At 40.9% G+C, this 15508-nt stretch overlaps 1 protein-coding gene across 3 annotated transcripts in view; it reads left to right on the top strand.

Moving 5' to 3' along the window:
* Nucleotides 1–15: 15 nt before the first annotated feature.
* The window catches only part of LOC111142739 (chromosome unknown C18orf25 homolog), an 84387-nt gene continuing 68894 nt past the window's right edge, over nt 16–15508 (top strand). For 2 of the 3 annotated variants that reach the window (XM_022496031.1, XM_022496032.1), the window contains exon 1: nt 565–679. The gene's annotated coding sequence lies outside the window, so the exon portion shown is untranslated. Of the gene's footprint in view, nt 69–564; nt 680–15508 lie in introns of those variants that run through there. The other variant, XM_022496033.1, reaches the window with a different exon arrangement.

Here is a 15508-nt window from a genome sequence, read left to right on the forward strand (position 1 = left end):
GGACTCCTTGCTGGAGTCACTCAAGGATTCGGACACTACGAGCTTCGTTCGGGAAGGGTTCAGAAGGGGTGAGTACTGAGAAGCGCGCGGAAAAGGAAGTATTGTCCTTCTCTTAGGCCATTGTCCTTGGCTTGCACTGACTGATTTCCAGTCCTCTGGGAAGGGTGTTTCTGGAAGGGAACTCCCTGATCAGATGGATGAGCGCGGGAAAGAAGCCCGGGAAGCTGGTGCCCGCGCGCCAGGCGCTCTGCAGCGGGAGGAGCGCGGATTCCTTTACGCTAGATGGCGCTCTCTGGCTTTCCCTTGGCTTCCCGCTCCAGTCCCTGGAGGCTGCCGCCGCAGCGGCCGCTCTAGCCGACCCGTGCGGGCTCTGTGGTTCCGGGCGGAAGTGAGGCCCCGAGCGGAACGGCCTCTGGTGACATTTTCTCCGGGCGGCGCGGACGAGTGAAGGGACTTGGTGGTGAAGGCTGTGGAGGTGGCGAAATTCGCTTTAGCTTCGGCGGGGCTTTGACCGCGACCCTCTGCTCGCCGCTGGGGCTTTTGCTGAAGAGGAGAAGGCGGCGGTGGCCGTCGCGTCCCGAGTCACCGCGGCCGGGGGAGTCCCGGCCGGGGGGTCGGTCCGTGCCCCGACGGGGCGCGCGGAGCGGGCGAGGAGGTGCAGAGCTGCCGCGGAGCTCAGGTTAGCCGGGAAGGTGCGCAGGGCTGGGGTCCGGCTGCGTCCTCGGGAGGGGTCGGGTTGGGTCGGAGGGGTACGGGCCGCGGGTGTAGGCTCTGCGGCCCCGGGGCTGCGGGGTCGTGACGGGCCCGGCCGGCGGGCGCAGAGTGTTCGCGCCCGGACTTGGCGGGAGGCACGGCCCGGGTGGGGGCCCCCGACAAGAGCGGAATCGCTGGACGCCTTGTTCGTCCGCCCGCCGGTGACCCTTAGGTCTTCCCGGCCCGGGCGAACTGGCGGGCCGAGCTCCCTCTCCCCTTCCCCGGGCCGCGGGTCCCTCTCTCTGGGGGCTGAGAGGAGGCTGGTGGTGCCGCTCCCCGCGGGCCGCGCGGGAGAGCGGCTTTTCGGCCCTGGAGTTGTCTTCATGCAACTTTCCGGCGCTCCAGCCCGCGGGAGAAGCGGCGGCAGCAGCCCTGCCAACTCTGCCAGCTCCGCGAGCCGGGATCTGGCGCCGACACCTGCCACTGCTCCCGGGAGCCCGGGCGGCCGCCCCAGTGCCGCGGTTGCCGGGGCCTAGGAGGAGGGAGAAAAGGCTTCCTTTGGCTGGCGCCGCCTGCCTCTCGGTGCTTCCACCACCTTCGGTCGGCAGACGCCGCCGGTCGATGGGAGGGATGTGTCAGCCTCCAAAATTGACCTCTTCTGGGAGAGTTTGTCAACTTTATGTAGAAAATAGGCGCAGATGTAAACTGACGGGACCCACGTTAAAGATCATTGTCTTCTTTGACTCTTCCCGGGGAGTTTTCACTTCTCCCCAGTAGCACTCCATGCTTTGTAACTTATTTCTTACAGCACCGACCTCAGCTTATTGTTGGGGCCGCAGCTCCCACGAGAAACCGCAGGTCATTCATTCTCTCTTTTAAGTCCTCCTCTCCACTGTCGCAGAATAGAGGCTCGCAGGTTGAACGAATGAGCCTCTCTCTCTACTTGTTCTTCCAGATCCAACCGCCTGAGCAGTTTATGCTTAGATGTGCTTTTCATTTCTTGACTGAGCTTTTGCTTTCTGAATCCATCCACCCAGTAGGATGAAAATCCCACTAATGATGCTTTGTCAAGGTTGGACCTCTTAATTACAAATACATCTGGCTAGTTTTGCTTAGGCTATTATTGTGTAGTGTCGTTGGGCACATGCTAACAGTTTGAATCACTTCCTTTCTTCTCCTGGGATATTTTAAGGATGGAGGCTATTAACTTTCTAATGTAGTTTTGCTGATGCAGGCAATCTGGATTCCTCCAGTAAGAGCATTGCCTTTTGGTTTAACAAGCATTTTTAGAGGCTTACAATTGATAGTTATTACCTGATGTCCTGAGGAGTCACAACGCTAACCGTTTGTTAGTGGGAAGTGTAATATTTTGGCTGTCTAATCTGGCCAATACGATGCTTCATTTAGTGCTTTATGCACAGTAGGTGCTCAGTAAATATAAAATTGAGTTAAGTTTTAATTTAGGAAACTAAGATGGAATTTACTGCAATGACCTAAGCTGCTTTAAAAAGAATCTTATTGAAATTTCATGCAGTTCCATTGAGAAATAAAAATATTTTTAGCCATTTTTTTTAAAAGATTTTATTTATTTGACAGAGATCACAAGTAGGCAGAGAGGCAGGCAGAGAGAGAGGAGGAAGCAGGCTCCCTGCTGAGCAGAGAGACCGATGCGGGGCTTGATCCCAGAACCCTGGGATCATGACCTGAGCTGAAGGCAGAGGCTTTAACTCACCGAGCCACCCAGGCACCCCATTTTTAGCCATTTTTAAATCAGAGTGCTTTTCAGTATCACTGTACTCTTAAAACTTCAAACCATGTTTATTTTTCATAATAACATTTTGTAGATACAAACTTCAAAATAAGTGAGGTGCCTGGGTGGCTCAGTTGTTAAGCGTCTGCCTTTGGCTCAGGTCCTGATGGATCGAGCCCCATATTGGGCTCCCTCTTCTGCGGGAAGCTTGCTTCTCCTTCTCCCACTCCCCCTGGTTGTGTTCCCTCTCTCGTGTCTTTCCCTGTCAAATGAATAAATTAAATCTTTAAAAAAAAGCTTCAGTATAGGTGTGTGCAATATGAAAGGCAGAGAGAAACTTCAAGGTAATTATACCTAAAGCGTCAGCTAAGTGATTTCTTTCTTTTTGTTTTTTTTTTTTAAATTTCTTTAAAGATTTTATTTATTTATTTGAGAGAGAGAGAGAGAGAGATCACAAGTAGGCAGAGAGGCAGGCAGAGAGAGAGGGGGAAGGAGGGTCCCCGCCGAGCAGAGAGCCTGATGTGGGGCTTGATCCCAGGATGCTGGGATCATGACCTGAGCCGAAGGCAGAGGCTTTAACCCACTGAGCCCACCCGGGCGCCCCCAGCTAAATGATTTCTTAACGAAAAAAATTTTTCTGACATTGTTTTGTGAAAAAGGAGTGGAGCTGGAGACTTTCCTCAGTGCTAGCTTCATATTAAGTTCACAGTGTAGTTGTTATATTACTCACTAATTTAGTTTATATTTACTCTTAAGTGCATTTATGAAAGTGTCCTAATACTCTTTGTCTTGTACTCTTTGTGATTAATCCAAGATCTGTATATTAAAAATAAATTCAGCTTAAATTTTAATTTAATGCAGTTCTTTTGGAACTGAGTGCTTAGTATATGTCCTTCAAAGATTTTATTTTGTAAGTGACATTGATTGGTACCTTAAGTCTCGTTACTATAGGACTAGTAACTTCTCCAGGCTTGTGTAACTTGTAAACTCATTATTCAAGGAGTTGTTTTACTGGGATCTTCAATCTTAAGAGTTTTGTACTGACATCTACATGAGTAAACTCGATGTATATGCAGTTAGAATGGTTTTGTTTTTGTTTTAAAGTTTGGTACTGGTATATATTAGAGACTCAAACCCTGTGTAATTTTGGTGAATCATCTTAGACCTTCCTGTAAAACATTAAAAATGTTCTACCTTTTAAAATTTATTTATTTGACAGAGAGAGGGAGAGAGAGAACGCGAGTGTGTGTGTGCCCACACTGCGAGCAGCAGGAGGGGCAGAGGGAGAAGCTGACTCCCAGCTGGGCAGGAAGCCCATGTCAGGCTGGATCCTAGGACCTGAGCTAAAGGCAGACACTTAACTGATTGAGCCACCCAGGCATCCCAAAAATGTGCTACTTAAATTTTTTTTTTTTTTTTTTTAAATTTGAGAGAAAGAGAGAGTGAGAGAGAGAATGAGAGGAGAGAAGGTCAGAGGGAGAAGCAGGCTCCCCATGGAGCTGGGAGCCCAGTGTGGGACTCGATCCCGGGACTCTGGGATCATGATCTGAACCGAAGGCAGTTGCTTAACCAACTGAGCCACCCAGGCAGCCCGCTACTTTTACAAAATTTTTTATTTTTTAAGTAAATACTACACCTAATGAGGGGTTCAGACGCACAATCCTGAGATCAAGAGTCGTATGCGCTATAGATTGAGCCAGCCAGATGCCCCTCAAAATGTGCTATTAATGTGTTTTCTTTTGAACCATACTGATTATGGTATTCTGTATTATTTTAGGAAAGAATCTGGGGCCAAATAAATTTTCTTAGCTGTAGTAAAAATGAAATAAACATATTAATGATTGGGGAAGAGCTACTGAAAACTTTGAGCAAACAGAGGACAACACATTCAGGTAGAACCTCTTTATTCTTACAACACTAATTTATTGATTGCCTACTGTGTGTCGCTAATGCTCTAGTTACTAGAGATATACTGGTGAAAGGACTGACAAGGTCCTGATGCTAAAAGAACTTAAACATTTAAACCTGAGTTTAAGATGAGTTTCCAGGTGGGCATTCCAGCCTAGGTAACTGCTTACCCAGAGTCACGAGTATCAGTCTTGACTGGTTAAGTATGGCCAGTGCCTTGAGTTCACAAAGGGATAGGTTGTGAAGGTACCTTAGTTTGCTAAAGTGTTTTTTTTCCTTTTAGGGGAAAAAAAGCTCAGGTGGAATATGAAGGATATGATAGGCATTCCTGTTGAAAAATTTTCTTCATCCTTATGTTCAATGAGTAGAAATGTTACTGGTTTAATTTTATTATTATTATTATTTAAAGATTTTATTCATTTATTTTGACACACAGAGAGAGAAATCACAAGTAGGCAGAGAGGCAGGCAGAGAGAGGGGGAAGCAGGCTCTCCGCCAAGCAGAGAGCCCGATTCAGGACTCGATCCCAGGACCCTGTGATCGTGACCTAAGCCGAAGGCGGAGGCCTAACCCACTGAGCCACCCAGGTGCCCCTATTATTATTCTTTTAGAGTGAGCAAGCGAGTGAGTGAGTGGAGAGGAGCAGAGGGAGAAGAGGAGAGAGAATTTTAAGCAGGTTCTATACTCAGTGTGGAGCCTTATGCTGAGCTCAGTCCCAGGACCCAGGACCCTGAGATCATGACCTGGGCTGAAATCAAGAGTTAGACACTCAGTCAACTGAGTCATCCAGGTGCTCCACTGGTTTTCTTTTTTATTTTGGGTTTGATTCTTATTTGTCAGACTAATTTGATAGTTTTCTTTAGGTTTTAAATTCCAGTTTTAAATATAAATTTGTTGTCATGAAACTTTTCTAAATCCTTTTAGGGTTTATCTTTTTTTTAGGGTTTATCTTTAAATTGTACCTACCTTTCTTACTCTTTCCGGGCTCATGGTAGGGGAAATAAACAGTGTTTTCTGCTTCTGTGTGGGCAGCCTCTCAGCACAAGTGGGATTGATGTTCAGTCAGTTTTCACACTCAGCCTACAAGTCCTTGTGGTAAAAGGAAGGAGCAGGGTGAAACTAAAAAGTATTTTATATTCCATCTGTATTTCTGGGCTAAGGAAGGAAATGTGTGTTGTATATATTAAACATACTTTTCATAACACATTAGTAACAGATGATAATACTAAACGTGGTTTAAAAATAACAGAAAACCAGTATGACTCAGATTTGATGATTGTCTTGTTTAGGATTTGTGGCTTTATAGTGTTCATTTTAAGTTTTGTTTCTGTTCTCTCTCATGTCTTCATTCAAAACAGGGACCTCCGATTCTGTCACTTAATAGCCAAAAGATAGATGGTATAAACCCTAAGTTACTAATTTGACTTGATTCAACTTTGAAACAACCTGGATGGGTATTTTCTAGTTAAGATTAGTTAAAAGTAGATACCTACCACATAACTGCCGTGTTTGTTTGTGTGGGTGTTTATACCTTTTTAAATCAGAAGCCCATTTACTGAGTACTTAGGTGCCAGTTGGGGATGGGTAGAAAGACGAAAGAAAATTTCTGCATAAGGTACTCAAATCTAGTGAGCCAGATGACCTTTAAGTTTCTTTCCTGTCCTAAAATGTGAAGAAAAGTAGGCTATAGCAGAAAAACGTATAGCGAAGTGTAGGATGGAGTTAGTCTTTTCTTTTATAAAATCATTTTAAATATGGTATTGGAGAATGACGTTTTTCCTAAATAGGTCTCTAAATGTGAAAGAAAATGACTGGAGACTTGAGTGTTCTTTTTTGTACTGCCAGTTCATTTACAAAATACTTTTTCCTCTGCCTGGAATTCAAGTCCATGTATTAGTAAATTAGTTTTGATTGTTCCAAGAGCAGCAAAATTAAATCTTTAAAAATTTATAGCATTCATTCCTAAGAATTCGGATAAACTAGGTTTGAGCTTAGATAATCTAGAATTTTAAGTTTTCATTAGCATGATAAACATTTGGGAAACAGGATACTGACTGAAGTGTCCAGAAGTTATTTTATACTGAGTTGTCTGGTTTAAAGAAAGAAACAAACAAACAAACAACTTTTATGATGTTCTGAGTCAGCATTTTGCTAGGTGCCTTATAATTAGAGAAAGGTATTGTTGGGGATAGGGAAATTGGGTGTGGACTAAAACTCTGGGAAAACAGGACTGTTTTCCTTTCTGTATTAAGAACAAAAACCTCATGTGGTTAAGATTTTAAGTGGTATTCTGTCTGCCCTAGTTTTAACCTAGCAGAAGCATCATTTATTCTTACATCAGCGCTTTATCAAGGGTTTCCCATTACTTTATTCCACTACAGTCCATCAAATAATTGCTATGTTAAGTTTTTGGCACCATTTATCTAGGGGACCTCAGGTCCTGGCATATGATGACCCATCTTTATCCCATCTTTATGTGTACTGTATTTTGAGGGAGATAGAAATTGCCAGAGCAGAGATCTTGGAGGAAATCTGGAACGTGTGTTTTAAAGTATTCTTGATTTACACTGATAGTGCTTTTGAGTACTTAGAGGGTCTCCTGTTAGCCATGGTGCATTCTTTGCATGTGGTAACTTCCTTGGCTCTTGATGCTGGTTTATTCACAGCCTGGGGCTGGGCCATTTGCATGTCAGTAGTGGTGGTATCTGCAACATGAAGTGATTTGAGCAGCCATTATCACTCTTGGCCTATTTATAGAGGTTGTATCAGTGGAGGAAGGTTGGCTGGCAAGCAAGCAGAGCTCCTTTCTTCCCATGGTTGCAGGCTCACAGTTTATATTTCAGTCTAGGTGGGCCAAATCCATTCAGCTGCATTAATTTCTAATGTTTCTTTTCTGTACTCCAGTTTTTTAGCACTTCACTTTCTTAGTCAACTTCACTCATGAAGGAAAAAACCCAAATAACTATTAGCACACTGAAGATAATTAGCAATAATTTCTTACTATCATATGATATTTAGTGTTCACATTGCTCCATTGTTTCATAAATGTATTTTTATACTTATTCAGACTGAGTAAAAAAGGTCTGTGTATTGTTTGGTAATCTAAAGGTTCTCCCTACATTTTTTCCCCTGGCAAATAACTTGAAGAAACAGTTTTCCCCATTTGAATTTGTCAGTTACATTCCTATGGTGGTTTTAAACATGTTCCTCTGTCCCTCGGTCTCTTGTTATTTGGTATTAGGTTTAGAGGCTTGATCAGATTCAGTTTTTATACTGTGTGTGTGTGTGTGTGTGTGTGTGTGTGTGTGTGTGTGTATTTTAAGATTTTATTTATTTGACAGAGAGTGCAAGAGCAGGAGCGTGCACACAAGCAGGGGGAGTGGGAGAGGGAGAAGCAGACTCCTCACTGAGCAGGGAAGCCAACGTGGGGCTCCATCACAGGACCTTGGGATCATGACCCAGCCCCAAGGCAGACACTTAACCAACTGAGCCACCCAAGCACCCCTGTAATGTATATTGTTTCTTTTCTTTTTCTTTGAAGGGTCAAAAATATACCTTGTTAGATCACGTTGAGTAGTTGTATCAGGAGGCACATAATGTTTGGTTCTCTGTGGTGTTAGCAGCTGTTGGCACTCATTGCTGAGCTGCACTTAATTACTCCTAAATCCTCACTCTGAATGCCTTTCATCATTCTCATTTCTGAGGCTTTTATACTGTACCTTGTTTATAGCCTCTTCAGCCTCTTCCTTTTGAGAGCTAAGGGAAGGGATGAGTTGCTGTGGAGAAGAGGGCTGTTTCTGTTACATCATTATATTGTGGTGGTTTTATTTCAGTCCTGATCTTTGGTTCCTGGACTGTACATATTATCCATGCTACCTACAACTTCTTAGTGAAAAAAACTAACCCCAGATACAACAAGTAATCAAAAGAAGTCCTTTGGGAGCAAAATTTGTTTTGAGATATTGAGATTTGAGATATTTGAGAGATTTGAGATATTGCTTACTAAGGTAAGAGTACTGTTATTAAAATAAAGTAGGTTATTGGGCGCCTGGGTGGCTCAGTCAGTTAAGCATCTGCAGTTGGCTCAGGTCATGATTCCAGGGTCCTGGGATGGAGTCCTGCATCGGGCTCCCTGCTCAGTGGGGAAGTCTGTTTCTCCCTCTGTCCCTCACTCCCAGTTGTGCTCATGTGCCCTATCTCAAAAGAAATAAAATCTTAAAAAAATTAAAAAAAAAATGAAGTGTGCGTATATAAAAATTAGAAAAAAGGTTGATTTTTCTATTTGAAAAGATTTGGCAACATCACTGTTAAAGACATAGTGGATTCTCTTCCTAGAACTGGGGGCTTTGTTTTGATTTTTAGTAAGATAATTCTACTTTTACCTTATTTGTGTTATGTTGCCTAAGAAATTTAGTTTAGTTGTATCTAGTTTTTGCATCTTTATGCATAAGTTCATAAACATTTATATATAGTATTCTAATTAAGGAAGAATACCAGGTTATTAGCAGTGGTGTCCGTTTTTGTGTTAGTTTTTTTTTTTTTTTTTAAGATTTTATTTATTTATTTGACAGAGACAGCAAGAGAGGGAACACAACCAGAGGAAATGGGAGAGGGAGAAACAGGTCTCCTGCTGAGTGGGGAGCCCGATGAGGGGCTGGATCCCAGGACTCTGGGATCGTCCCCTGAGCTGGAGGCAGACGCTTAATGACTGAGCCACCCAGGTGCCCTCTCTTAGGTTTTAGGTGGAAAGGAGAGTTACATTGTCAGAAGTCATGTTGACTTTATGTAATGGAAAATATTTTTATATACAAATTGATAGTTCTATTAAGCAAACAAGGGGTTTCATTAGTGGTCTTGGTGATTTTTAAAAATGATTCAGTTCAGTTTAACAAAGATTTAAATATTGTGTATAGGGGAAAAGACCATTAAGTATTAGGAACTATGAATGAACTGAAAACAACGTAATCCCTGTTTTCAGAGGAGATTGCAATATAATGGGGCTGGAGGGGTGAGTAAAAACATTTGCATAAGTGACTGGTTTCTTTTTATTACTTTCTTCATATTGTGCTGTTTCTCTCCTCCCCCATGTTTAAGGTTAACTCTTAATTTCTTGGGCTTAAATTTTCTGTCATTGCTGTGTGTGTGTTTGTTTGCTTTAAATAAATCACCCTCATAGCAGTGTATGTGTTGTGTGCTACAGTCAGAAAAATCAGGTAATTTATTAGGTGCTAATTTTTTTTTGGATGATTATTTATACTGTGATTCTCTCCCACCCTTAGCTTGTCATATTATCTGTATCCAACTTGTCTGACACTGTAGAGTCACTTCATAATCTTTGACAGTTGCCCACACCAGCAGGAAGTAGGCTTACAAAACTGTTGGAAAGCCCTGCTTCATTCTAGTTTTATCTTCTTGGGTTGCAATTTGTCTCTTGGTCTCTGTCTTCGGTTCGTGTTTGTATTTTAAAAAGTAAAACCATGCAAAACTTCAAAACACCTTAACTTGGGCCTTTTCTTTTAAGTTTTTGGGTATAGGGTAGGCAAAGTTAGGTAAAGAACTTAGAAAGTGGTTTTAAAGACCCATAATTGTCATGGAATTTTTTTTTTTTTAACCTTGGTCCCAATTATTAGGAAAGTTATTACTACTGCAAGCGAGTCAGTAGAAGATGCTAGCTATGCAAGAATTGCAAGCATATGCAAGAACATATGCAAATAACTCTTGGAGGCAGAAATTTCTACTCTCTCAGAGTTAAGCTACATTGTTGGCGGTGGTCTCATGATTTCTTTTGTTTTTAAGGTCCATTCATATAAGAAGTGTTTTTATAGTAGTGTAGAAGCAGTCCAGTTGCTTTTAATTTTATTGCTAGGAGAGTTCATCATTTTTGAATCATAGATTCAGTAATAAATGCATAGTTGAGAGGTGCCTGGCTGGCTCAGTCAGTAGAGCATGTGACTTGATCTCAGAACTCTGTAAGTTAGAGCCCCATGTTGGGTATAGAGATTATACTTGAAAAATTTTTTTTTAATAGAACAGCTTTTTTTTTTTTTTTTTTTAAAGGGGAGAAGGGACAGAGGGAGAGGGAGAGAGAAAACCTTAAGCAGGCTCCTTGCATGGTGTGGAACCCCATGTGGGTCTTGATCTCACAACCCTGAGATCATGACCTGAGCTGAAATCAAGAGTTTGATGCTTAACCAACTGAGCCACTTGTTTGTCCCCAAAAATAAAAAGTCCTAAAAAACCCTCAAACAAACAAAAACCTGAACAAACACATGTAACTGAATATTTAAACTATAAGCCAGCTAACAATTTTTGGATTTCAAAGCTAAACCAATTAAAAAAATAACTTAAAAAAATTTGCTTAGACTGCTGTGAGGCTATTTGGACTGCACTTCCCTTGCTTAATAACTCCTTCCCTCCTTTATATGGCATAGTTTTTACTTTTTGTTTTTTTTAAAGATTTTATTTTTATTTAATAGAGAGAGAGGGAGACCACAGAGGGAGAAGCAGACTCCCTGCTGAGCAAAGAGCTTGATGCAGGGCTTGATCCCAGGACCCTGAGATCATGACCTGAGCTGAAGGCAAAGGCTTAATCCACTGAGCCACTCAAGTACCCTGGCATAGTTTTTCCTTTTATTGATTAAATTGTATGGTATGCCTTGGGCATGGTTTTAAGTAAGTGCAGTATGGAAAAGTACACTGCTTTTTTCAGATATAAAGATATCAAAGAGGTGGTGGTTGTGTGGTTTCTATAAAGTGAATAAAAACAATGGATATTTGTTTTTAGGGAAAGTTATCAAAGGAGTATCCTTGTTTACCTTCTTAAGTGTAAAATGCAGATATATTTTGATTTATACAAAAGATTTTTTTTTTGGTTCAAGTTTTTTTTTTTTTTTTTTTTTTTTTTTTTTTTTTAAAGTAATCTCCACTGCCAATGTGGGACTTGAACCCATGATCCCAAGATCAAGAGTTGAACACTCGGGGCACCTGGGTGGCTCAGTTGGTTAAGCATCTGCCTTTGGCTCAGATCATGATCCAGGGATCTGGGATCGAGTGCTGCATTGGGTTCCTTGCTTAGTGGGGAGCCTGCTTCTCCTCCCTCTGCTTGCCGCTCCCCCTTTTTGAGTGCCCCCCTCTCTGTCAAAAAGTAATATCTTGAAAAGAAAGAAAAAAAGAGTTGCCCATTTTTCCAGCTGAACCAGCCAGGTGCCCCACAAAACATGTATTCTTGTACAATTGTGGGTGAAACTGAATAATGAAGTAGCTTAGAATTTAAACATTAATAGCTTATATTAATTGAGCCATAGATTGAAGCAAGGAAAAAATCTCATGTCATGGGCGCCTGGGTGGCTCAGTTGGTTGAGCGACTGCCTTCAGCTCAGATCGTGACCCTGGAGTCCCAGGATCGAGTCCCACATCGGGCTCCCAGCTCACGGGGAGTCTGCTTCTCCTTCTGACCTTCTCCTTGCTCATGCTCTCTCTCACTGTCTCTCTCTCAAATAAATAAATAAAAATATTAAAAAAAAATCGCATGTCATTTGTATTTCCTATAGCTACTATTGAAAAAAAATTGCCTTTTTCATTATTGTATATATCTGAAAGGCATGTGTTAAGCTAATATGTAGCTTATTTATAGATAAAGTTAGTGCTGAAGTAAAGGGTAACTGCACTTGTAGCAGAGTTTGTCCTTAAAATTTTTAAATGGTTGGGAAATTATTAAAAAAATAAGAGATTTTAAAAGCCAGTGTTTGAAATAGCAAAATGTCCTTAAGATTCTATTTAAATGAAACTTATTTTTAAAAAATGATATCCACAGGCCCTAGCAAAACATCTTTTGCTTCATAAATACTGTATAAATATGTGTTGTTCAACAAATATTAAGTGTCTGGCAGGTTTGGGTATTTTTCTAAATGCTGCAGATACAGTAATCAATGCGACAAATTCCCTGCCCTCTTATATCTTATATCCAATGAAGCAGACAGATAATAAACTGTAAACACAAATGAGCAAGGTAATTTTAGTCTCCTTTTAAAAAATAGAGAATAATGGGGATATGGGTGAGAGAGGAGGTGTTTTAGAGTATTTAAGGAAGGCCTTTTAAAGGTGGGTTTCAATTGAGATCTTAAATACAAGAGCAAGCCAGATTTCAAAATAGCGACTACCTTTCCTCGTAGTGGGAACAGCAAGGGCAAAATCTCCTGAATCAGAAAAGATCTTAGCATGTTGAAGAATTTGGAGCCTAATGAAGCAAAATGATGCTGAAGTGAGACTTGAGCAGTACATGCCTTGTAGCCTTTCTGAAGAAACTGTAGGTCTAAGCAAGGAGCAGTCTTGTTTACCTTTTTTGGTGTACAGTGTAGATGTGCCTTGATTCACACAGAGGAGTTATTCTTGTATATTCATGGGCAAAGCCTGAATTTTAAATCTCAAACCTCAAATACATTAGGAAAACTTATTTTAAAGGAGTCTGATGAAAGCCGTATCTTTAAAATGTATAACCTAAATGATCTTTTGTAAAGATCCAGATGTTCACAATTTTCATTTTGGTTAAAGGAGGCTACTTGTGTGTCTTAGGTTAAGAAACAGGTTGGAAATTCAGAAAGTGTTCTAAATATATCTATCTAAGTCTATCTAAATATATTTTGGCCATTGACCTACATATTCTTTTCTTAGAAATGAGGATTATATATTTCAGGTTAACTATGAGCAATAATTAATAAAAATAATTAAAATGTTCTGGAAACCTAAATGGAATTGTTTAGATAGTTGTCAGTGTGGACAGACCACTTACTGTGTGTATCTTTTTAAATTGTAGCTTTGTAAAAAGCCTGCAAATACGCAATAAAACAGTCATCAGTTTGTTTTTAAAAATAGCAACAGAAGCATTCTTTTAGTAGGCTTTTCAGTTGAAATCGCCTATATCTTTTTTTGCTTTTTAAAATATTCCTTGAGGGGTGCGTGGGAGGCTCTGTCAGTTGGGCATCCAACTCCTATAATTTCAGCTCAGGTCATGATCAAATCTCATTGGGTGGAGAGATCGCACATTGAGTTGGGCTTTCCGTTCAGCAGGAAGTCTGCTTGGGATTCTCTCCCTCTGTTCCTCCCCCACGTATGCATGTACTCTCACAAATTAATAAATCTTTATTTACTCATTTTAAATATTAAAATTTAATATTTAATTTAATTTAAAATTTAATATTAAAATTTAATTTAAAATTTAATATTAAAATTTAATATTTAAAATATTTGTATTAAATATTTAAATATTTTTTTTATTTGAGAAAGCCAGAGAGGGAGAGAGCACGAGTAGCGTGAGGGCAGGGGGAGAAGCTGATTCCCCACTGAGCAGGGAGCCCAATCAAGCAGGGAGTCCCAGGCTTGATCCTGGGACTCAGGGATCATGACCTGAGCTGAAGTAGACCTTTAACTAACTGAGCCACCCAGTTGCCCCAATAAATAAATTTTTGAAAATAAAATAACCCTTGAACGTTTTTAAAACATTGAGATCTTGGCTGATTCATGGTTGAGTTTTATGCTGTATCTAATAGTCCTCAGCAGTAGTGCTTACAGGCACTAGTTTTCTGATGCTGAGAAGCAAAGGCCAAGGCAATGCACATTGCTCTCATGTCAACTTTTCAGTGAAGTCTACAAGTAAATCCGTTAACTTTGATGGTTTTCTGTGAGCAGTGACTCTAGCTCTTATAAAAATGGTATGCAAAAGATGACTAACATGTATATTGTAGCATCATATGCACTTTTTAAAAAGCAAAAATGAGATTTAATAGGTTCCTTTAATTTTGATAAGTCCTGTGTGCAGCTGGCCTCTAACCTAGTTGGAGCTAGGAACTCACTCGACATCTGGGCACTATTTTTCCTGTTTGTTTACTGGCTCTCTACTGCTTTTCTTTGTGGGCTTCATTTTCAGTCAGGCTTTATTCTCATGAGGGCAAAGTTGGCTTCCCAGTAGCTCCAAGCTTACAATTTCCTCAGCATTTAAAAAAAAAATTAATAGACTTTATATTTTAGAGCAGTTTTAGGTTTGCTGAAAAATTGAGAGAAAGTACAGAGAGTTCCTCCTCTTCAGTTTCCCTGTTGTTGGTGCATTTGTTAACACTATGAGCTAATACTGATACGTTACAAAAGTCCAAGTTTATATTAGGTCTCACTTTTTGTGTTGAAGAATAGAGATACCATAACACGGAATAACAGTTCTGTGGATTTTGACAAATGCTGTCCGTCATTATGGTATCCAGCAGAATGGTTTCACTGCCCTGGAGATCTCCTTTGCTTCACCTGTTACTCCTCTCCCTTCTCCATTTCTCCTTGGCAACCATGGGGTTTTTTTTTTGATGGTGTATTTGTCTTAATAGGCTTTATTTTTCTTTTTTGGTAGTTTGTTTACAGCCAAATCGAGTGGAAGATACAGAGATTTTTCCATATACCTCTTGCTCCCACACATTATCAACGTGCCCCATCAGAGTGGTACATTTCTAACAACTGAGGGACCTGCATTGACACATCATCACCCAGAGTCCGTAGTTAACATTAGAGCTCATTCTTGGTGTTGTACAGTTTTTGGGTTTGGACAAATTTATAATGTATATCCACCACTGTAATACTATACAGAGTAGTTTCATGCCGTAAAAATCCTGTGTGCTCCACCTTCTCATTTTTCCCTCCTCCAAGCTTCTGGCAACCACTGAGCTTTTTAGTGTCTCTTCTCCATAGTCTTGCCTTTTCAAGAATGTCATATAGTTTGAATTATAGAGTATGTAGCCTTTCACATTGGCTTCTTTTACTTAGTAATATGCATTTAAGTTTTTTTTCCATGTCTTTTTATGGCTTAATGGCTCATTTTTTTTTTTAAAGATTTATTTATTTTAGAGCAGGAGAAAGCATGCACAGGCAGGGGGAGGGGCAGAGAGAAAGGGAGAGAATCTCAAGTAGATGCTCCGCTGAGCTGGGAGCTTGATAAGGCGCTCCATCTCACTATCCTGAGGTCACGATCTGAGCCAAAATCAAAAGTCAGACTGGACCCTTAACCGCCTGGGCCACATGGGTGCCCCATAGTTCATTTCTTTATAGCATTGAATAATATTCCATTGTCTGGATGTACCACAGTTTACTTGAATGGTCACCTGCTATAGGACATCTTGGTGG

This window comes from Enhydra lutris, unplaced genomic scaffold (genome assembly GCF_002288905.1).
Source record: "Enhydra lutris kenyoni isolate GAN:26980312 unplaced genomic scaffold, ASM228890v2 scaffoldscaffold8, whole genome shotgun sequence".
In the NCBI taxonomy this organism is placed as follows: domain Eukaryota; kingdom Metazoa; phylum Chordata; class Mammalia; order Carnivora; family Mustelidae; genus Enhydra; species Enhydra lutris.